The following is a 25,290-nucleotide window of genomic DNA, read 5'->3' as shown; positions in this document are numbered from 1 at the left end:
CACTTCTGCATCAAAACAAAGTAATGGTGACTGTGCAGGCGTCATCCACTACAACTTTCTGAATCCCGGCGAAACCAACACAGCAGAGAAATATTGTCTCGAAATCGATGGAGTGCACGCGAAGTTCAATGTCTGTGTCCGACATCGGTCAACAGAAAAGGCCCAATCCTTCCGCATGAAAACGCTCCACCGCACTTCGCACAAGCAACGCTGCTGAAACTGAACCAATTGAGCTATGAAACTCTGCCACACCCACCATACTCATCGGACTTCTCCCCAATCGACTACCACTTCCTCATCTCGACAACGCCCTTGGAGAGAAACTCTTCAACAATAGGGGTGCTGTCGAAAATGCCTTCCCGGAGTTTGTCGACTCTACATAGAAACACGGAATTTTATGCTACCGGAATAAACAAACTTGTTTCTCATTGGCAGAAATATGTTAATTGCAATGGTTCTTATTTAGATTAATAAAAATAAGTTTGAAACAAGTTATAGCATTTCAAAGTTGCTGTTCAAAATCGGCCATTATTGTTGCATCAACCTGATAAATAAATCAACGAATCGAATTCGCTTCGGAACGCCCCCTGTTGCCAATTTTCTACATCTTTCTCGTCACAAGAACGTTTTGAGTTACCAGTCAACCTAGAACAAGCAGAAATATGATATCTCACTCACAGAGATAAATATGGACTGTCAAATCACAGATTTCTTTGTCTGCAGAAATTCCAACCAACCATATTGTGGTGTCCCTAGCAGTGGATTCACTTCCCCTACTTTTATCACCAGCGGAATCAGCCTGAGCGTGTCGTTGGGAATTGAAAGGCTTAAATGAGTCCATTTCCCCTGTTCCTTCTGTAAGGAAAGGGCAACAGAAATCACAGTTCCCTTCCACGACGTTATCCGAAAGATATGAGCTTTATTGGAAGAGACACGAGCGAGGAAAACTCTTCCACTTAGAGGTGGAACCGGAGAAGACTGCTCGCTTCGATCTGACGTCTTGTGGCACACTTCCAATGCATTTCCTCTTTCGACAAGCCAGTATCGTTGCCATGGGCGTCCGGAAGGGGGGCAAGGGGGGGCCGTCCCTCCCTGGAAAATGAAAGTGAACCAAAAATTATGTATTTCACACATATAATTTCATTCTAGCCACAATAATAAGTGTTAATTATTGCATGAACACCATAAATTCAAATTTAAGCAATGTTTTTTTAGGGAACAATACTATTTTTGGGGAAAATATGCTTTATTTGCCCCCCCTGGAAAAAAATATCTTCCTTGCCCCTCCCTGGAAAAAATCCTGAGGACGTCCATGATCGTTCCCCTATACAACAGTGTCACCATTTCATTACTTTTATAATTAAAAAACAGCAGTATAATTAAATTGAAGGGTCAGGGCAGAAAAATTGGTAAGTCAATTTTCTATCCTGAGCGAGATAGTGGTGCCATTTCCTGCTATGTTGATGCTGTGCTTGTTTTCGTTTCATGCATTTGACACTTCCATTCATCAAACATATGGTTTTTGTACCTTTTCATTCACACGTCCAGTAACATTTTGCAATTAAAAGTTGACTTTCTACATGTTGACAAAAGTTTACTTATCTGTCACCAAGTCCAATTCATCTTCCCGAAATGCGTTCGTTTAAAACACGACGAACAATGATAACGAACTTTACAAAAGTGATGTATATTAATGAACTTAAAGCTAGAAAAATACAACGAGTAGTCACTGTGGATACCTTTGATGCTATCGTTTGTTTTCATACTTGGCATAACAATAAGTTTTTAGTCTTGTGTGGTGTTGATGCTAACACCCGTCTCTACTTTCAGGGCGCTGCATTGTTATCTGCAGAATTCATTTGTTTGTCTTGTGCTTGTCACGTATTCACTGGAAAGAAACAATATATTTGGTTCTGCATTTACTTCCTGAATTGATTGATTTTAAAATTATCGGAGTGTGAACACATTGGCAATTTACCTGTGCCACGCCACATTTTCAACCGGGCGACGTGGTTTTTTGGCAACCCTTTCCCCACCTTGCACCCTGCTTCACCATCTTCCAGTTTCCAAACTTTCTCCAATATAAAAAAAACATGACTGTGTTGTAAAATTACGGTTTTACTGACGAAAAATAATATCTATCCTGTTAACGAACACGTTTACTGTGGGTATGTGTTAATTTCATATCTACATAATGACAGCAAAATAACAGTAATCTCTGAGCTTAAATTGCTTTACAATATGTTATGTTACGCATCATTAATTTCAATTAATTCTTGTCAACAATGAATCCAACTCTTTTTAAAACAAGTAGCCACTCACCCGGTGGAGGGTTCGCATCCCACTCAAGACGGTAGGTCCAGTCGCGATTAGCCTATCTGTGCATAAAGTGGACTTAAAATATACTTAAAGAAACAAATAACTACGCTTATATAAATAGAAATGAGGTTTTGGCGCTAATCAAGAGGGACATAGAAATGTTTGGTTATCCGGCTCATCTGCTGTGTCATATAACTTGGAACAAGACCCAACAAGGATCTGTAATAAAATAATGTATATAATTTTAAAAATTCATTCGTTCATTGATTCATTCAAATCTATTCTTACTAAACTCACTCTCTAGCCTTATTAAACCCGAAGGTTTATTGCTGCATCAACACAAGCATTCCATCTTTCCGTATCCTGGGCAAGATCAATGCAATGTTTTCCATCCTTACGGATTTCCTTTAGGTCCATCTCAAAGTTATCCTCAATCTTCGCATTGGCCTTCAAATCTAATCTATCTCTTAAAAACTTCATGTGATAAGCAGGCTCGTACCCAGGATTATTTTCCACCGGGTCTGGATATCCAGTTAGTTGGCGCTGAACTGGCTACCTGCCCGGATGTGATGGCTGTTTAACTTGTTTGGAAGAGTAGGACATGTTCTAATTGCTACTGGCTTTCCTCCACTGGATTCTGTGGAACAGCCAATCAGAGCAAAGTTTGGCCATGTGAAGATAATCTGTGAGTTTGCAAAGGGGAGTTTTTTGTCTGTGGTTTCCGAGTGTTGGCTGTTTTTGTTAGTTTCTCGATAAAAAAAAGGGAAAGAGATGACGTGCAGTGCATTCGTGTTCAGTTCATTAATATTTAGGTATTTATGCAAAGCAATGATATGTACGTGACAAATAATTAAAATAAAAATCCTTATTACATTACAACTGTATTAAATTAAATGTTTGATTTTTTTTTTAAATATTTGATTGAATCCTGCGAATCTCATGTATGAATATGCAAACCCGAGTTAATTAAAATGCTTGTTCGATACGAATTGATTACCATATTTTTTTTCGAGTTAATCTCTAGTCCACATTTTTATTTTTTAATTTTTAATAAAAGCACATAGTAGTAATTCTCCTACAACATTCTTCAAATTGCTAGTCCATCTTTACAGATTGTATGCTCTGCGCAATGTCTTATGGGAACAAAAGTCTATCGACAAGTACGCGCTCGTCCAGCGCCAACTAGGGCATTCCTACTGGAAATCCAGTTCCGTGTGATTCAGACTTTAGCATTAATAGGCCATAGTGCAAGAGCAAAAGTGGAAATAGTGGGATGGGGGGAAACTGTCCCTCATGTCCCTCCAATCGCCGTCACTGCTGGTAGCCTTGCATCAATGGTTATAAAACAAAGTACCCAATATCGCAGACTGTAGGCTTCTGGAGATTGCCTCTCTACACAACAAACACATTCATTTAAACAAGGACAAAATTGAAATTTTTGCAAATTTGAAAAATCGTGAATGTTATTTTCGTAGCTTTTTATAGGGTCACATTTTTAAATTTCATGGCTCGAGCGGGGGGGGGGGGGCGCATGGCCTCCATAGCACCTCCCCTGGGCACGGGCCTGGTGATAAGTAAACTCAAGGGAAAGTAGAGGTTTGCAAGGACAAGGACAACAAAACTTTATTTTACAGCCGCCAGAGCCTCGTAAGCTTTCAATACTTCAGAGTGTACTTCGTGCACGAGAGGCTGACGCTTGAGAGCCTTGCATGAGGTCACTCCTCAGACCCTTTCAAGTGACGAGCCTCGTTGTGTTCAGACTACAAGATTTTCCAGTGCAGGCCTTCGAACTCTTAAGGTTCTGGTTAACTTTTCTGATAAAGCCTTCGCAAGTCCTTTGATGTCACCGTGTCTTCTCCTGTCTTGATCGTACGAGCAAGATTACTTCCGGAACCTCATCCGATATTTCTCCAGACAAGGAGCCCTCCGTTATGCATTAAAAGTTAGCGACCAACTTCCTCCGAAGAGTTCGGGCCCGGAAACTCCCTCAACTTGCAATGGAATCTAGTTCCGTTATTTTTGCGCCCTCCTTGAAATGACGGGCTTTCTTCTTTGGCGGATATTGAGAGAGATTCCTAATGAGATGATGGCGTGAGGAGAGTGGAAACTGGCAGTGATGGATGCTTTTTCATTCAAGAGAGAAGCGAGCTTCGTAGCTCCCCATTCACATATTTACCAAAGCTTTTGTTCTGGGGAACGTGCTAGGTATTCAAATTTATTATGATTGAATATTTTTTGCAGATACGTAGTAAGCGACAGCTGTGGATTTGCCGTTGAAAGGACTGAAACTTTTCTCCACATTCTTTCTTGTGTGTTAGAGTTCAGCCGTAAAGCAGTCACTGTGCCAAGAACTTGATGTAAACGAAACTAGTTAAAAATGTGCTCAGTTTAAGGCGAAGATAGTTTTGTACCAAGTATGCATTTACAGTAAAACCTCGTTAATCCGGACCCCGATAAGCCGGACCTCGCTTAATCCGGACAGGCAAAAGGTAAACAAAAAAAAAAAAAAGAGAAAATAAAGCAGATTGCAAGTTTTTAAATGTGGCTGGAAGTCAACAACCGCATTCTTTATATTGCTCCGTAACGGCTATGAATACGTACATCCATGGGAGAACTTCCCAAAGAAAAGGCAGTCAACCAATGATAAAATTCTCTTTCCCGCAGACTTACGGTAAGAAGCCGCATTGACACAGGAATACCCTTTCAAGACACCTTAATAAACGTGTTTTGTTGCTATAAACGGAGTTTTAATGCACTTTCTACTGTTCTTTTTAGGTTATTTCAGTTAATCCGGACTTCCGTTAAACCGGTCAACTTATCCCTCCATTAGTCCGGATTAACGAGGATTAACTGTATTTAAATATCGTCGAAAAGGCACTGCTATTTAAAAGAGCCCAAACAGTATGAGAGAGTATGAAATTCTCCCCATGTTGCAAGGGAAAGGGTTTTTAAAGTTGATTATTAAGCTACAGTACATACGATATATATATATATATATATATATATATATATATATATATATATATATATATATCGGGTGGTCCAAAAGTCCCGGAACGGTCACATATCGTGAAAAATACACACGGAAAACATGTTTAATAAGTGAAAGAAAGCCATTCAATGATATCACACTTGATTCCCCGCCCCCTGGGAGAGGGGTGGGCCAACTGTGGAATTTTAAATGAAAACCCCCATTTTGTATTTGGGGGTTTTCATTTAAAATTTCACAGTTGCCCTCCGCCCCACCCCCAGGGGGTAGGGGTGGGGAATGGACTGTGATATCATTGAATAGCTTTCATTCACTTATTAAAATCTTATTTTTTTCGTTTTCCGATTCGATGTGTATTTCTCACGATATGTGACCGTTCCTGAACTTTTGGACCACCCGGTATATATATATATATATATATATATATATATATATATATATATATATATATATATATATATATATGATAAATAATTATTTATAGACTCTCGTGTATTCCTTATGGACAAACAACCTCAAGTTACGGCTAATCAAATGGAAGTTTCAACTTTCCCTAACACAAACAAAATCTTCAACCTGTCCCCTTTCCGCTCATGTGTTTTCGTACACCACCGGAAGAGAACAATAAATACTAAGGTTTTTCGTCCTCCTGCAACCATCCAGCGCACGGACCTCTCATTCCCCATCTCGCCGTAGGGAAAGGTCGGTTTGGGAGAGGAGCAGTTTCGAGTCCTCGCGTTTGGATAGACGTGGAAACTGTTCCTCGTGCCCTAAGGTTTCATGATAATGTATCATTAAAATATTGAAGAATCTCGATCTGGTCAGTGGCACCTGGTGCTGTCCGGTAAAATACATCAATAATATTTGTATCGTAGTTTGCATTTTTTGCTAAACGCGACGGTGAGAATGAAAGGATGATTGCATGAACTTGCTGAGGTACACCTATGTTGAGGCCACGATTCGAACTTGGAATCCTCTAGTGGGATCGTGAGGATACTTCTCTACCCATTCGGCTACCGAGGCAGAGTACAGCCGATAAATCTACATGCACCTTTCTGTTGCCATAACTTTTCTCGCTAAGCAGAATGAAAGTGAAACCTGCATATTTTAATGCAATATGTGTTGTCTGCATACTTATTTATGTGAGAGGAATACCGGGTGGCCAGAATTAAAGTTAACCAACTCAGAGCCCTCTGTAGCCTCTTTGAGGCATCGTAGAACTCTGAAATTTGGTGAATCCACTATGCAGACCATGGGGAAGAGGATGGCGATAAAAAAGTTCAATTTTCCGCCACCAGGTTGAAATGTGGCGCTGTACTTCCATGATGGGTTGTAATAATGACGTAAACTGCTCCAATTGGTTATGGATTTGCCTTTACCTTGCAATCTTGCAATAAACGAGAGATTATTTTCTCGCAACTTCCAGCCACTAACAAATGTCTTTTTAATTAATAACTCAGCTAAATCACTTAACGTGATTATTTGTACAATCCATCATGGAAGTACAGCGCCACATTTCAACCTGGTGGTGGAATATTAAACTATTTTTCATCACCATCCTCTTCCCTATGGTCTGCATAGTGGATTCAGCAAATTTCAGAGTTCTATGATGCCTCAAAGAGGCTACAGAGGACTCTGTGTTGGGTAACTTTAATTCTGGCCACCCGGTATGTATCAATATACAAGAGAATTGTGGCACTCTTGTCTGTGTTGGATAAATTAGGTTTAGAATCAGACTGTACATGTTGAATGCTATCATTACTTGTGTTTTCCTGCATTTCGAAACAAATCACTTATATTTTATTTACACTTGCATTAAGCAACAACAACTGATAAAGATATTCATCGACGGAAATAAACAGGGTAATTCAAATCGAATAGTGCAACTTTACACAGTAATTATGACGTTACTATTTATGATAGAAAATCAGACAAGGCCTCAATATAAAAAAAATACTCTCGATTTGTTGTTTGTTGTTGTTGATTTGATTTATTTTACTTGGCCTTTTGTGCCACTTTTGGCTAATTTGGGAAGATGGGGATTAGTGATGATATGATGAAATTGATGAATGGACGCTCACAAACATCTATACCCAGACCAGGGGAGTTTTGAATCACTTTGCATTTTATTATTTAGTAAAACCTCGTTATTCCAAACTCCGATAAGCAGGACTTCGCTTAAGCCGGACAGGCAAAAGGCAAAAAAAACAACAGAATACAAGGTTTAAAATGTAGCTAGAAGTCAACAAGAGAACTTCCCAAAGAAAAGGCAGTCAATCACTGATGAAATTCTGTTTCCCGCAGACTTTGTACTGTACTGTATAGTGTATTTAGGCCTATGCCCTTTAAATACACCATAATAAACGTGTTTTGTTGCTATAAACGGAGTTTTAATGCACTTTCTACTGTTCGTTTAGGTTATTTCAGTTAATCTGGACTTTCGTTAAACCGGTCAACTTATCCCCCACATTAGTCCGGATTAACGAGGTTTTACTGTATTAGGAACAGTTAAAATAAATCAACTTACATCATGTAGCGTTGAATAGTGGCAACAATTCAAAACATATCCGACTGAATTTTTATGCACATATTTTTTTATTGCAGGGATTATAAAGTTTAAGCATGGAGCTGTAGCATCAACTAAGCTACTGTTTACCTCTTTTTGAGAACGATTTTTACGTCTATTTTTCTGACATAGAAGACAAAGAAATTGTGGAAAGGAGCATAGCCTATCCTCACCCGTTGCGACACGGCTGTTCGGGAGCGATATCAAAAAGAACCAACAACAAAGTCGATCGTACAAAGCGCTGGGTCAACGAGATTTGGCTAACGGAACACAAGACAGAAAAAAAAATTATGGCGACACATGCTGTATTCCGAAGAGACGACGCGGGTATCATGGAATTGCGATGTTTGCAAATGCTGCTCCAATTTGGTTCTGCGTTTGGTACGCTGGTGCAGGGGTAGCGGTAGCGGCACGTCTCGCCCATTTGTTGATTCTGCCCCGCCGGCCCCTCCTTTGTCTTCGCTCGCTTAGGAATTCCGGCCACGACGTAAATGGCAGCCAATTTTCTGACCGGACAGTCCGCTCCAGTTAAGGGAAGAATCACTGACCGTGTTGTCATTTTGGGCATCCGCTCTCGGGACGTTTTCCCTCAATTCTCGCTAGGCTTCCAACAAAATGTAATTCTCTCGGGCGATACACTGAAGATTATTACGCGTGAACATTTTCAATCGCTTTGTATTATCCGTTCAGTTTCGTTTTATTTAATACCACCGGTTAGAGTTTTTATCCCGCAGGCTTCTATATTGTTGCGTTTTCAATAACCCTTCATGTTCTATTTATTGATGCAAGGAACCGTTGCCAACAATGTTTTATGTTTTGTTTATTTTTTGATAAGCCGACCTCCAGGGAGTAGAAAGACAGGGGAGAGAGAGAGAGAGAGAGAGAGAGAGAGAGAGAGAGAGAGAGAGAGAGAGAGAGAAAGAGAGAGAGAGAGAGAGAGAGAGAGAGAGACTCCTTCTATCTTTCTCTCTCTCTCTTTCTCTATCTCTCTATTTTCTCTCCCCTTCTCCTTTTCTCTATTCCTTTTTCTCTCTCTCCTTCTTTCTTTCTCTTCTTTCTTCTATGACTCTGTTTCTTCTTCTTTCTCTCTCAGGAGGAGACACACACACACACACACACCCCCACACACACACACACACACAGAGGAAGAGAGAGAGAGAGAGAGAGGTTTGATCTATCTCTATCTCTCTCTCTTTCTCTTCTGATCCCCTCTTTTTCTTCCTTTTCTTCTTCCTTTTTCTCCTGGAGAGAGAGAGAAGTTTCTCTCTCTCTTCCTCTTTTCTTCTTCTTTCTCTTCTATCTCTGTCTTTCTTCTTCCTTTTCTCTCTCTCTCTTTTCTCTCTCTCTCTTTTTCTCTCACTATTTCTCTATCCACTTTTCTCTCTCTTTCCCTGCGTGGTTAACACGCGGCGCTCTGATGCCTGGGGTTCCGGGATCGAATCCCAGCCTGGGGTTGGGTGTTCTTTGTGTGTGTTCCTTCATCAATATCATCACTCACCCTCACCTTCGCGATTAGCCAGAAGTGGCAGAAAAGGGAAGTAAATTGAACCAAATCCATAAATAATTATTTTTTCATAATTAAACAGATCCGGACCTATATTATGATAATGCTTTGTTCGTTGGCATACATATAAAGGTATAACACACTGGAATGACAGACTAATATATTTAGTGTTACTATGATTAACAAAGACAATTTGAAAATGTCTATTTTCCCCCTACAAACATTATGAGACAGGTCGTACAAATGGGCTATTTACTCTTCAACCACGGTTTTTCATTATAAACTAGCTGATTATCCGGCGTTGCCAGGGTGTTTAATGAATTCTAACTATAGCGTAAAATGTAACTAGTTTTAATTACAGGTATTTAAAAGCTTAAGTCCAGTATACAAATTATAAAGTAACATCTTTTACAAATTCACTATAATATAAATTTAACAACAATTTATGTACAACATTTTTTAGTTCCACCTCCAAGACCAAGAATAAATAAATTGACCGGCATTGGGAGTGTCACAATACATCTTATCGACCCCGAAAACTATGGATTCCACACTAATATTAGTCGTTTTACGTCACAACCTTCCCACCACCACCCAGGGGTGTCTTGGAGTTGAAGGGCATTTGGAGTGTCACTGTTAATCTTAGCGACCCCGAAAACTAATGATTCCACACTAATATCGGTCGTTTTCGATTATTGTTACATGTCACCCCGTTCTACCCCCACCCCTAGGGGTGCCAGGGGTGTCTTGGAGTTGAACGGCATTGGGAGTGTCACTATTAATCTTAGCAACCCCGAAAACTAATCATTCCACACTAATATCAGTCGTTTTACATGTCACTCCTTTCCCAAGCACACCTCCAGGGGTGCGAGGGGTGTCTTGGAGTTGAAAGGCATTGGGAGTGTCACTATTAATCTTAGCGATACCGAAAACTATTGATTCTACACTAATATTCGTTGTTTTCCATTATTTTATATGTAACCTCTTTCCCACTCCCACCCCTAGGGTGCCAGAGGTGTCTTGGCGTTAAATGGCATTGAAAGTGTCACTATTCATCTTAGCAACCCCGAAAACTATGCATTCCACACTGATATCAGTCGATTTACATGTCACCCCCTTCCCACCCCCACCCCCAGGGGTGCGATGGGTGTTTTGGATTTGAACGGCATTGGGAGAGTCACTATTAATTCTAGCTACCCCGAGAACTGTGGATTCCTCTATAATATAGGTCGTTTAAGATTATTTTTACATGTCACCCCTTCCCACTCCCACCCCTAGGGTGTGCCAGGGGTGTCTTATCCCCACAACATTTCTTTCCAGACTGTAAGTCATATGTGTACGAAGTTTGGTCATCGTGAATGTCACCAATTAGCTTAGCGACTCCAAAAACTAAGAATTCGACACTAATCTTGGTCATTTTTGACATTTTAATTTTCACCCCCCCTCTCACCCCCATCCCTATAGGTGATGAACTTGAAGTGGAACGGTATTTGGAGTGTTACTATTCATCTAAGCGACCCCGAAAACTATGGATTTCACACTAATACCGGTCGTTTTCGATTATTTTTGCATGTAACCCCCTCCCACCCCTACCCCTAGGGGTGCCAGGGGTGTCTTACCACCACAGTATATCTTTCGAGATTGCTAGTGATACGTGTTCCAAGTTTGGTTGAAATCGCTCCAGGCGGTCGAGAGTTATGCCGAAACAAACACACACACACACACACACACATCCATTTTTATATATTAGAATATTACTTTTATAAAATAATAGTTAAAACAAATTGTAAACGTATAATTTTCAAAATTACGATTTTCTAAAATTTTGCATATTTTCCGTTTTCTTTTTAGAATTAGGATAAGGGCATTACTTATCCTCAAAAAGTGGTCCTTTGTCGTGCTTTCCTGCAGATTTGGTCCATCCAGCATCCATAGGGCTGACGAAGTAGATTACTTATACATTTGTGACTTTTTCCATAAGTGTTGATTTTTATTGCAGTAAGACAAAGTGTAGATTGCAAACACAGACATTGATAACAAATCATTATGAACGTACTAATTCTCAAACATCTTCGCCATTGTGTGTATAATTTCTGTATTAGTACAGATAAGCAGTAATGACAGCTGACGTTTGGAATATCATTGTATCCCGCCTTTCCTGTTCACTATTAACAACTGCACTGGGTGCTCTTTTTTCGACATTATCCCTCTCAAATAACACAGTTTCACAAAATGATGAAATGTTTACTAAAATGGAGGCATTATTTATTTATACTCTAGCTGATTACGCGGCGTTACCCGGGCATTTATTCATCCCAATCTTTTATGAGACAGGAAAATAATGAATTCTAACTATAGTATTTAAAACACCATTAAGCCTTGTTTCCATGATTATGAAAAACTAAATATGCTGACCAAGGCAGTAATTTATTTTATTAAAAACATAAACTAAACGTAACGTTTCAACCTTCTAGCAAGGTCTTCTTCAGACTCTGTATCAAGTACAAAAGCAACAAGATACAAAAACAGGGTATTATATATACACAAACATTACTCCCTCCAGACTATTTAGAAAGTTGTTTGGAACTTTCTAGTAGGTGACTTTCACTTTCCAACTTTACTTTCACCTAAAAGGCTAAACACAATTACTTCCATATAGAATGTGGTTGGACTTTTAACCTCACGCTCTTTTCCCTTCATTTTTCTTCCTTCTCCTCTCCTCTTTCTCTCTTGTCCTTTCCACTCTTTCTAACATCTTCTTCCATTCTTTGTTTAACTTCAATCCCCCATTCCAGTTCATTGTGTCTTCTTCACCTTTTTTCTCTATTTCCTTGGCTTCCTTCCATTTTCTCACTAGCATTCTCTTCTCCCTTCCTATCTGCTTAGCCTCATCCCACTCTATGTCATGTCCTGTTTCTCTCGTGTGTTTAAATATTGCATTTCTTTCTCTCTTAAGTCGTACATCATCCCTATGTTGTTTCAACCTGTCTTTCAGCCTCTTTTTCGTTTCTCCTATGTACACACTCTGACATTCTTTACATTTCACTTCGTAGATAATCCCTTCCTCTTCCTCTTCTCTGTTCTCCTTTTTCTTGTTTGCATTCCTCGCTATTCCTAAGATGCTTCTCCCTCCCTTTCTGTAAGTTTTAATTCCCGCTTTCTTAAGCACTTTGCATATCTTTTCTGTGGTCTTCCCCATACTCCTTATTCCAAACCATCTCTCCCTGTCTTTCTCTTCCTCTTTTTCTTTCTCTTCCAATTCTTCCCTGCCCGTTTTCTTCCTTCTTCTGTTTATGTCCAGTCTATCCTGCTTCTCAGCAACAGGAATATCAGGCCCCCAGTGATTAAAATCAAGAATCCCCCCCCCCCATACACACACATTCAAAGGAACCAAGATGTGAAACTAAAATTAGTGCGCTCCATATGGATGTTGGATAACTCCCCTTTAAATGTGACGTTGAAGTTAATAAAAGTATACATTTTAAATTTCAAACTTGCCATCAAAGCATTTTTAATTAATACTCGTTAATATCATGAAATAAATGGTTTACCGTGGTCGGCTTGAATGAATATATGCATATATCCTGTGGTCGGTAAATCCGCACTAGGTGGCAGCAAGCAACGGGCCATTCTTTAAAAACTACACATGGTATTTCAGTTCTGTCTTTTTTGTTCATTAGTATACATATGAAGGTATGACATACTCGAATTACAGAATAATATATTAATTTATTATCATTAACAAGCTGAGGTTGAAAATAAGTCCTTTGTCTCCCTCTGCGTATTATGGGATAGATCTTATAAAATGGTCTGTAACTCCTCAACCAGCACTTTATCATGAAATATTGCAATTTTGCATGTAATAATGAGAACAAAAGAACACTTTAACAACGTGCGATAGTTAGGGCTCCAGGGGCAAAGGTCGAATCTTCGCAATTTTTGGAAACATTTCGAGTTTTGGAAATGTTGCGTAATTTCAATTTAAAAAATGGATGCCAACGCTAGAAGCCAAATCCGGAAATTGTTTAAGTAAGCTTGCAACACTGTCGATCTTATACATTGCTATTATGTTGTAGGAAGGTACCACTGATACATACTACATTCTTTAGAATCACTTCAGTCGGAGGTACCAAATACTATTTTTTTATAATTCAACTTTCTTCTTCTTCTTCTTCCATTATTGGATCAATTATAAATTTCACCTCCGCAAAAACCATGTCATTCCGAAAAAAGAAAAAGACGATTCCATCTATATGACAATTAATTGATGGGCTCGGTGCAATAAGGAGCTAACCCTCACTTCTGTCAAAATTGAGATACACCGTGCAGTATGTCTGGCATGATCGTCTGCTGCATTCACCAAGAGGTGGTGCTGGTGCTGTGTCACATTCGCGCCCAATCACATGGTACCCTTCTTCGAAAGGAACATACGAACGGAAAGTTCTGTGCAACAAGATGTCAAGCCACAGGAAAATGTCGGATAACGAGAAAGGTCTGCAGAGCACCTCCTCATATATTTGTGATTCTGATGAGGAAAATGGCGCTCTGTGCGGTGACAACAGCTTTGATGACCCAGACTATGTGTGTGGAGTGTCGAGCAGCGAAAACACCGACTCTGAGGTAAGAAAGAAGTTTTCATTTTTGGTATTTTTTGAAAATGTCTCAGACTTGGGCACGGTGAAAACGGTTGGTAAGTGTGCGTCGTGATGTGCATGTTAATGCGCAAATCAGCTCACTATGCATTCCTCAGGCCCCTTGCAAGTTGGTACAGTGAAATTATGAACTTATTCTGATGACAACTGCTGCTAGCATAATGAATGTAGGTTAGCACCATATTGCTGAAATGATTAATCACGAAGAAATCGACATGACACACGTACATGGTTCCATAATAATAACAAATTCTGACAACGTACCATCAAGGACATTGCGATAAATCGTATAGAATAGGAAAGGTGGCCTCCTGGATGGCGCAGTGGTAGCGTCGTCGCCTTGTAATCAAGGGGTCCCGGGTGCAATTCCCGGTGGAGGCACATAGTTGTTCGGATTCCACTTTAAACTGTAGGTCCAGTCCCGATTAGCCTTACTGTGCATAAAGTAGACTTAAAATAACAAATCAATCAGTCAATCAACAGGAAAGGTATTGTAGAAATAATGTAAAGATAAATAATCAGAATTGTTTTGTCATTTGCAAAAATGATGTGTTTCTGAAATTACTGTTTGTCGAGTGGATTGGACTGTTATTGCTTAGTGGTAGTTTACATTTTCAAATAAATTTGTTACTCTAATCCATTTCAGAATGACCTTCACATCACAAGGACGACAGAGCGATCTGCTGTGAAAAATCCTCCAACCAGAAAGAGACGATGCAACCAAGATAACTGGGAGAGAGTGAAACGTAAGAGAAGAAGAAATAAAGGGGAGCAGTACGCATCCAGGCACACAAAGGATGTTGTTCCAGCCAGAAAGATAGGCGAGCCATGTTCTTGTCCAAAGAAATGCTGGAACAAAATTAAGGGGGATGCAGAGTTCATTTTTCACACATTCTGGGACTTGGCTGATTATGCAACACAGAACACATACCTCATGCAAAATATTAGAATTCAGAATACGAAACGTTCCTACACAACGGGACAATCTTCCAGGAGGTCATTCACATTTTTCTATAATATACAATATGCAACAGATGAATGGGCAGATGTGATCAGCAGTGCAAACAGAAAGAAGAAATTTCATGTAACACGCATGCAGCAAACCGACTTCAAGGATCTCACACCACTTGTGGCATCAATAACCAAGAAAACCACCACAGATGGTAAGGAGCTCCTCAAGTTTAAAGAGGCTGCGGTGTTCATGATGGAATCCGCTACTCGCCATATTCTGCCTGAGAGTTATTCATACCAAAAAGAAGCGCCAGTATGGGCTAGGTGCACCTTAAAGAAAAGAGGCCATCCACTGCCAGAGGTGCCCCTAAGTGATTTGCCATGCAAGTACAAGGAAAAGATTCCCATAGATGTCCGGAAATATTCAGACATAATGTCCCTGTTGGAATGGATCCCTCCAATATACCATAATTTTTATCTCAGCCTTGTTCCGACGGAAGTAGCTGCCGAGGAGAGTGCAGAAATTCTGGATGGACTTGACTGATACATTAGAATAGATTAGAATTCAGAATAGTTTGTGCGACCTGCATTCATATGCCACTGTTTGGTATCAGTGCTGAGAATATTTCGGTTGACACTGCTATGAATTAAACTTGTATGTCATTTTTTTCTCCCTACAAAATTAACTTTGATTTTTCATTCTTATGTATATTATTTTGTTCACAATATAATAGTCATGCATTCCTGTTTGTTGTTATTCCACAGAACTGACACCGAAGATTGTGATGCAATAAGGATCTAACCAACAGTGGGAAACAATGAACTGAAAGAAACCTAATTTAATCATCTTTGCAATAATTGTACCACATTTGAATGTGTCCATGTAAACGAGAAACTTCAGACATGCTTTTGAAATCAACTACACGACAATACAAACAAAATTCAGATTTATGGATTTTTTCAAACTTTCAAATGCTAATATCTCGAAAACAACTTTTTGAGGGTTAGCTTCTTCTTGCACCGAGCCCTTCAATTCTAGAGCTATGTTTTTTTTTTTGGTACTTCGCGCCAAGTTAGAAAAGCCCTGCTCGAAAAAGTCTATTCCGGAGAGGGTTTATTGGCGCGGAAGGCTTCAGGGCACCAATCGAAAATTCTGGAAACACTCCTAGGGAGAATAGTCCTATGCAAAGCAAGACAGTTTACTGTTTAGGAAACGGTAGCGTGAATCCTGCCGGTCTAAATCCACAGCTTCACTCTCTGTCGGGATTCGACATTATTTATCTATCCGATAAGCTCTGTACTTGGATGGCCCTCAATTTGATTTTTGGTGCAGAGGACCGTGAACATGGAGGAGGATCCGGATAATAGGAAGCGAAAGCTAACGTTGATTAGATTAAGACGCTGCCTTATCAGTTTAGAGGAGCACGGTTGTATGATCCTCAGGATATTGGATTACATTTCCTACTCGTTCGCGTTTCTTGCGTAGCGCTACGAAGATTGTCAGGCGACCTTCAATCGTGAAGAGCGTTGCTAGTAGAATCCGTTCAACATCCACGAGCAGAATCCATCCTGTGGACAGTTTCTAAACTGTCCTTGATCTAAACTTCGATATTGTTATCACTGCTTATATGAAACAAACATTGAGGTGATCTCTCACTGTCGGGGAGCTTAGCCCCGTTCCAGTTTGTAATCCAAATTTTCGGTGTTTGGGCAGGCGTGAAACTGGAGAAACACTCACCTTATGAAGAATACATGTTTAATAACACAAATACCTGGATACATAAAAATATCCCCTGTTGCACAGATGACAAGGGATAAATATGCACGAACACGCAGCCATGAATGCTCCGCCCTCGAAGACAAGTGTTGCCAACACACTATTGGCAACATAAGTTCACAAAAAATGTCTTGGCCGCCATATTGCATGCAAAGACATGGTTGGTGGAGCCAACACTCACTAACTCTAGGTCACCACCACCATGTCATCAATGTAGGCATTCAATGCCTTACACATCTCCACACAAAGTTGCCCATTGGTTTCACCTGTCCTGTTTCTTCGCTTTTCCTGTTTGATTTGTATAGTGTATTCCACTCGATTCTCCCCTATATTCGGTTCTGCCAACTTACAAAAACGTTATAGTTTCATAGATGATACTTATCTTGATTTGGGGTGTAAGATGTAACATTCTGGTAGGACACTCAAAAGTCATCCTCACTTCCCCTTAGTGCACATCAGTAACTGATTCTTGCAGCCCAACGAAGCTCTGGCGCATGGTTCCATGACCAGGATAATCCTTTGGATTGTGTTGTCCCATGTTTGTCCTTGTGTGTGCTTAGTGCCCCTTTGCAACCTAAGCTTTTAATAGGTAAAGAGATTTTATCCTCGTTTGTAAACAATTGGAATACATTTTAATGGACATCTCTTATTTTCTTGTTAAAAACCTGTCAATTTTCTTTTAGTTCAGATGTTTATCGACGTATTTTGACGGGAGCGTATAGCCTATATACTGATATGCCCATAATATAAAACCAATCAATCAATTTATCTCGATTTCTACATTTTGCAAACTTTCCATCACATCTATTAATATCAATGGCTCTATTGTCAACCTACTCTTGTTTTACAACGTATCTTTCCACTTTGTCTCTCTAATATTGAATTTGTTTTCACAGTTGCCTTTCTCCCTTACTCCTAAGAGCACCCTTACTTATTGATAAACATGGTAGATTCAGTAAGCTACGAAATCATATTTTTTCATTTGTTTCTAGTTTTCGTGCCTTAACTGTAATGAAAACATATTTCGATAAATCTTATCTTCAAATGTCTGCCTATTTCATTGAGAAGGAATGCAAGTTTTTCTGGCCTCCAAGGTCCCCTGACCTCATCCCCTGTGTGTGACTCTTTGTTACAGTATTTGTTTATTATGAGTTATATTACACCGCTGTTTGAGATCGAGAAATCAAGCCAGCCCTTATGAATTCATGCGGATAATCATGCAGGTCGTTCCACGCACCACGTCCACCGAAGGCGGTTCTAGTTAGTGATGTTCCGCGACTCGTGTAACGTTTGTAATTAAAGGCGAAACACTGCTTGGGCACATCAAACAAAGAACAAAGAACTATTATAATAATTACAATTATAATAGTCTTAACTTTCTAAATGTGGCTATACCAGGTTATGATTAGTACTCATAGAACACATCGCGGTTGCATAGCAACTATACCTTGTCTCCCTGGCTGTTTTGTTTAGATTTGAAACTTCCTTGTCTTTTTTTGCAAAAAATAAAATTGTATATATAGTGTAATTCCCTTGTTTTTCAGTTGTTAGTTATTATTAGGACCTGGATAGTTATGCATTTTACATATAGCGCATGCAAATATGACAATATTGCGTATGCAAATGCATATATTAATCATATATGTTAACTTCTTGCATCAAGCACCAACTAAAACTTAAAATTGTATTTTTACGTCTGTGCGTTGGGCGTATTGTCGTGCTAGTAGAGAACTTCCTATTTCCTTCCGTCACTGCTGTTTATTCTCCACTTTGTTTTACAAAAGAATGAGATAAGATTTATTTTGTCATCCTTGCGGGAACGCTCAATAACTACTCTCTTTGAGAGACAAACGATTACATTGCAATGGACAGTTTATAGATCTTGAGCCTGACGTTTCAGATATTGTTGCTTTATAAAACTCAATATGCTGACCAAGGCAGAAATTTATTTTATTTTAAAACATAAACTAAACGTAACGTTTCAACCTTCTAGCAAGGTTTGAGTCGGGTACAGAGTATGACGAAAAACTTGCTAGAAGGTTGAAACGTTACGTTTAGTTTATGTTTTAAAATAAAATAAATTTCAGCCTTGGTCAGCATATTGAGTTTTTCATATCATGGAAACAAGGCTTAATGATGTTATGTTGCTTTAAAATCTTGTCCAATTCTATCTTGTGAAATAGAGCGATTTTTTTTTCTGAGTATGCAAATATTCTTGCCGAAAACAGGAGTTTCGAGGTTGAAATTTTGAGATATCATGTTGCAATAAAGTACAATGATGATCTTCAAGTAATGCATGTTTTTTTCATTTATAAAACAGCAGTGTAAAGTAAACAAGACTGTGTGCAAGAATTCAGAACTGCAACTGTTACATTTATTACATGTTACATGCTTACATGTAGAGTTTTCGCGGTAACTGAAAGAAAACATTTTTAAAAATGTGTTTTTCCACACTGCATACTTATTTACATATTTTCACCTTTTGAATGCATATTTGCATGCATATTTTACGCATTTCAAGTGCATAACTATCGGAGCCCTTATTACAGACATACCAAGAAGATAGACGAATACTTTCTTTACTAATCATTTGAGTATTGTAAGAAAGAAAAACCTTACTCATTCGAATTCAGGACGCAATCGAATGTAATGCGCACCTTAATTATTGCGTCAACTTGTGAAGAAAAAAAAAAAAACTTCCACCCATGTACATCCAACGCAAAGATATTAGTACGTAAATTATCCATAGCAATTTTCATTAATTTTTTTATTCCACATCTTGTGTTGTTTTAAAGAATGGTGTTTTTTTTATTCCAAGCAGATGCTGTCCTCTCCTGAAGGACAAATAACCTACTGTTAGTTTATTTTGCTGTTGAGTGTACGTACCATTAATACCGGTACTTTATTAGGACAATACCGTATTACATGTACATTATTGTTACATTTCCCGTTAACAGAAAAAAACTTGATTATGTAATTAGCAAAGCTCCATTCTGTATTATATATACTAACACCGTGGTATATTAATACGTATATCTGTATACTCGGATACAAGGCGCACCTAATTTTTCAACATCCAAAACGATGGACGATATTCTGTGTTACTATAACAACTTATTATATAGATTCATAATTCTGAAACAATTGGTCAATATTTTATATTGACCAAGTGTGATATACTAGTTTTCGAATCAACAGCTAGAAGCAGGCCCGCACCCAACGGGTGGAAAGGGGGGGGGGCATGGGAGCCATGCCACTCTGGAGCTACGAAAATGTTTAATTTGAACTTATAAAAACCTACGAAAATAATGTTGATGGTTTTTCAAAATGTTCAAGAATTTCGATTTCGTCCTTGCACAAATGGATGGGTTGTTTCTGGAGAGAGAACTGTAATCTGCAATATTTGGCAATTTTAGTTTCATAACCATTGATGATGCAAGGCTATCAGACGTCCCGATTTAATCGAGACAGTCTATTCCTTTTAATCCATGTCCAGACATTTTTCGTCTCGGCTCGGACACTACTTGCTATAAAGGAAGACTCTTGAACCCCTACATGGACATTTTGTAGAATACTGGGTACTTTAGTATTATACGGACTACCTCCAATTAGTACGCTATACGTACCTAACCTAACTCAACCTAACCTAACCTTCATATGTAATTAGTACGCCATAGGAACCTAACCTAACTAATTAGATATGAAGGTTAGGTTAGGTACGTATAGCGTACTAATTGGATGTAGTAAGTATAGAATACTGTGTACATTTTTAAAATTGTCTTATTTTTTTCAGTCGAAAACAGTTGTTTGACACCCAACAATTAGGAACCCCTTGATTATTGAATGGTTTCTTCGATTACAGTGTCACTAGTTTCAAATTAATTTGCATAAAGGGAAATTTTGTATACTCGTTACATCATGAAAGAAAGGTTCCTCAATGACTGCAATACAAAACCAATCACGTAAGGGGAAGGGGGGGCATTTAGCTCTCCACCTGCACCGCAAGGTCTGGTCAAATTTTCGCTAACACTGAACAGAAGGATATTAAACTCTCTTTTCTTTCTCCAACATCAGGGTTTTTCTGCCAGTCATAGGGTTAATGAAAATAATATAAATAGGAGAATCCACTTCACAGCAGAATCGTAGCTACATTTTTTGACAAAAAATTGCCTGCTGAGGTACTTTTAACAGATACTGTTATTTTTTTCAAAACACTCAAGAAATTAAGTACAATATTATTTACGAGATTCTGTCAATCGAAATTTATTTTACTACTTGTAATTCTCTTGAACATATATACACACAGTGGTGTGACCGTTAACACTCACAACTTTCACAGTGTGACATCAAGGGAAAAAAATGATCTTACAAGCCATTGGACATTTTCTATCCTACATGTTTGCAACTCAATTTAATAGGTTTTTGGTTACCACTGGCATTTATTTTTTCTGTCGAATGAGATTCTAAAAGCCGTTATTACTATATTATCTCAGCAGAGACACTACCAGGGTGAAGTCACTTATCTTAGCCGTTGCCTTCAGATAATTAATTAACAGAGTTCGCACTGACCTGAAAATCCTGGACAACTTGAGGTCTGGAAAACCAGGCTACGAGTGAGAAGGTAATTGGAAACAGATTTTTTTAAAAAAGCGATCAAAACCTTGAAAAGTCAGGGGAATTTAATGATATTTGCTTGCCATAATTGATAACCAAAAACACATTTAATTTCTTTTCTTCCCAACAATCTTCCTTTTTGTGGTAATATTGCTTACAAAAGCGTTATTTTATTTTATTTTTCAATTATTTTCAAAAATGTTCAACAAACTTGATTAATTTGATTAATTTCCAAAGTCGAAGTACAACTCTTATTTATTAGCAAGTTAAATCATTATACAGTACTCTGGAAAGTTATTTAAAATAATACCTGGTAAAGTCAGGAACTTTGATTTTGAAAATGGGTGTGAACCTTCATCTATCACCGCATATACGAATCATATCACTCGTACAGTTATGTTGCTTATCGTAAGGTGTTTGACTTGTTTGCATTAGAAAAAAAAATCGTAAGATTTGTAAGAGATATTTACAATCCACAGGATTCCTGAAGTCTTTGCGTATCATGCTATATTTTTTCACTCTCTGACAGAAAGAAGCAAATGTCAGCGTCAGATACAAATATTTGTCACGCGGTTGCACACACATATATTAATAGGTAAGAATTGTCATTCTTCAAGCATTCGGGCACATCGCGGTACGACGCTAGGGGTCCCGGGTTCGAATACTGGAATGGGCATGGATATTTGTGAGTGTCTATTCATCAATTTCATCATATCATCCCTCATTCCCATCTTCGCAAATTAGCCAAAAGTGGCACAAAAAGCGAAGTAAAATAAAGCAAATCAAATCAAATCAAATTCAAGGATTCGTAGCAACCAAATGAACAAATTTCTCTACACTCCTCTTCCATATCGTGTGTCCCCACACACACAACGTGTAGAATATGTTTACAGCATTAATACACACAACCCCTATGGGTCTGGCCCCCTAAACAAAAAGCCTGGTACGGGCCTGTTTGCACCACTCTTTTGTAAAAGTTTGAACATCTTCTTCTTTCCATGCTTGTATGAACTCAATGGAGCAGATGATGTGTCACATCAATTTTTTGCATCCACAGAAATATACTCACATCTGGAAGGATAGTTTGCTATAGAATTCGCAAATCAAATATCTTCCACTAAATACCTTCCGTGGTGATTCTCCAAATCTTAGGCCTCACCATGGGCGTATATAGGCTATAGTTCACGTAAAGGGGAAGTTTCAACTTTTGGTATGATTAGAGTTTATTTATTTCATAAGTGAGAATCCAGGTCACTGGTGACCGGATGCTTGTTGGGAGCGGGGGGTGGGGGTGGAGGTGGAGGGGGCTGGACCCGACAAAGTTGTGTGTATGAAGTCACGAAGTCACGGTACTTAGTATTGATACTTTTCTGTTCATCTTGTGTCGAACAACTTGAGAATGTTACGATGTTTGCTTGGTTTTCTTACACTGCGTTTTTAAAAACCAAATTTCTTTGGTCTGCAGTCCCATCTGGTGTGTGGAATTACGTAATTTCTTTCTCATCCATATCCTATACGTCTCGAATTTAGGAAAATAAAACAAGTCAGAAGAAATTTTTATGAACAAGCGGATAGAACAGATAATTTAGTAATTTTACTGAACCAAAAGGAGGGGCATGGACCCGTTGAACCCCCCATTAAATACGCCCATGGGCCTCACCATATACACTTCCTTGTCCATATCACCCACAGCTTGCAGAAACACAAGTAAAGTTTACACCATCTCCAACTAGAAACAGCACTTGTTCAACCGGAACAGTTCGTGAGTTGGGACAACAATCAATACCCTTACATCTCCTGCAGCTTGTATCATTGTTACTCCAGTGTTAACGTAGATAAGCTGAGAATTCAGAGATAAATTCTTATAGTGGTTCTACTGAGAAATATCCAGAGAATATGAAACAACCATGCGCTCCTGAAAAATTGTATCTACACACAGCTTTCTCACATACATGTCCAAAAGTTTATCGAACGCCTGATTACTTCTGCGGAAGTGTGATATCCTGATTTCAGCGTTTTTTTCGCACGAGTCGACCTGTAAATTTTATGTTTCAGAACTTGGATTTCACCTTTTGTCTCATTTGACCGAAATGGCAACAGCCATTTATTTTATTATCTCGATTGTAAGTTAATAAATTAAATTACTAGTTATTATGGAGATTTGTCAAGTTTTATCTAATGCGTAATATTTTCAACACTTGGCCTAATTTACCTGTAGTCCACTTCCGCGGCGGAGTGTATAGCACAGCGTGCTACGGCGCCGGGGTCTCGGGTTCGAATCCCGGCCTGGTCATGGGTATAATTGCGAGTCTTTCAACGATTTCATCATATCATCACTAATTTTTGCTTTGCGATTAGCTAGGAAGTGCTAGAAAATCGAATTAAAATAAAATAAATCAACCAATCAATTTGCCTGTACTGGGGTCATTTTATAAAACAAGGCTGTTGGTTCGTATGGATTTTCAGTATGTTTAATTACATATTCCCTAGAATCTGTGAACCAAATTTCATCTCCTTGGATTATTTTCTCTGGAATTTGCCATTTTTGCATTAAATTTGGTGTTACTACCAGGCATTGGCGTCGCCAGAAATTTTTACAGGGGGGTAGGGCAAATTATTAAAGATGAATAGTGGAAAAATAATAAGTAATATTACCACGGTTATAAATATTATTCTACAATAATAAATATTATGAATTAACAAAAACAAATTGTTTTAGAAATAATAATAATAATTATTATATATATAGTAATATCTGAAATACATTTTGATATTAACTTTTGTACGTCTTGTTCAAGAAAAGTCTTTAAATGTTAGGGTGGATTCTTTTTCATAAAGTGTGTTGTGTGACTTCTCACCAACAAGTGTAATGATTAAAAATTTGAAGACTGTGGAACAATTTGTTCTTTGGATGAAATGGTAGAATATAATCTTGTTGCTTTATTTTTCACTCAATGTTGTCGATCCAACGCATTTTTACTTTGATTGGGGTTAGGGGTTAGGTGGTAGAACAGCTGCAGGCTGAACCTCGCCCTTTAATAAAGAAAAATTGAAATTGAAATTGAAATTGAATTGATTATTCTCTTCGAATACTAACAAAATGAACTTTATTTCTGTTCTTAACAATAAAAGTAACAAACTTTCGGCTTTCTTGTATCTTTAAATGAACGATGTCAATTTCCAGGGGGTCCACCGACCTGTATGACCCCCCCATCCCGACGCTCTAGCTAGCAGGCCTTTGAAGAGAGCGGTTCCGGGTTCGATTCCTAGTGGGAGCCTCCACATTTCTGCGTTGACGCAGCTTCGTGAGGACAATTGGGAAGCTACTTGAAAGGAAAGAGTAGCAGGCTCCTATCTAGAAAGCAAGAAAAGAACTGCGATGGGACTCAATGCGCTGACCATGCGTCACCACATGAAAAACCGCTCTGGCAGGCACTGCCCCTTCGTGAGCCCGCGGGTAGCAAAATTCATTTTTTAAAAGTCAATACCCAGATGCTAACAATTATATTAGTAAACTAGCTGATTACGCGGCGTTGCCCGGGTATTTATTTATACCCATCTTCTATTAGACAGAATAATGAATTCCAACTTCAGTGTAAAATGAACTTGGAGTTGAACGGCATTGGGAGTGTCACTATTCATCTTAGCGACCCTGAAAACTATGGATTCCACACTAATATCAGTCGTTTTACATGTAATCCCCTTCGCACCCCCACCCCTAGGGGTGCCAGGGGTGTCTTTGAGTTGAACGCCATTGGGAGTGTCACTATTTATCTTATCGACCCCGGAAACTATGGATTCCACATTAATACCAGTCGTTTTACATGTCACCCTCTTCCCACCCCTACCCCTAGGGGTGCCAGGGGTGTCTTGGATTTGAACGGCATTGGGAGTGTCACTATTCATTTTAGGGACCCC

The 25,290-nt window shown here is 38.8% G+C and overlaps 1 protein-coding gene across 5 annotated transcripts in view; it reads right to left on the bottom strand.

Moving 5' to 3' along the window:
- The window catches only part of nAChRalpha4 (nicotinic acetylcholine receptor alpha4), a 747,771-nt gene that overhangs the window by 158,313 nt on the left and 564,168 nt on the right, over positions 1 to 25,290 (bottom strand). The window contains exon 1 of one of the 5 annotated variants that reach the window (XM_083136920.1): positions 1,529 to 1,631. The exons of the other annotated variants lie outside the window; for them this stretch is intronic. The gene's annotated coding sequence lies outside the window, so the exon portion shown is untranslated. Of the gene's footprint in view, positions 1 to 1,528; positions 1,632 to 25,290 lie in introns of those variants that run through there. 5 annotated transcript variants of the gene reach the window in all.

Source organism: Lepisma saccharinum, chromosome 15 (genome assembly GCF_977018435.1).
Source record: "Lepisma saccharinum chromosome 15, izLepSacc3.1, whole genome shotgun sequence".
NCBI classification, from domain to species: domain Eukaryota; kingdom Metazoa; phylum Arthropoda; class Insecta; order Zygentoma; family Lepismatidae; genus Lepisma; species Lepisma saccharinum.
Note: the sequence above shows the minus strand (reverse complement) of the source record. Positions and strands in the feature narration are given on the sequence as shown.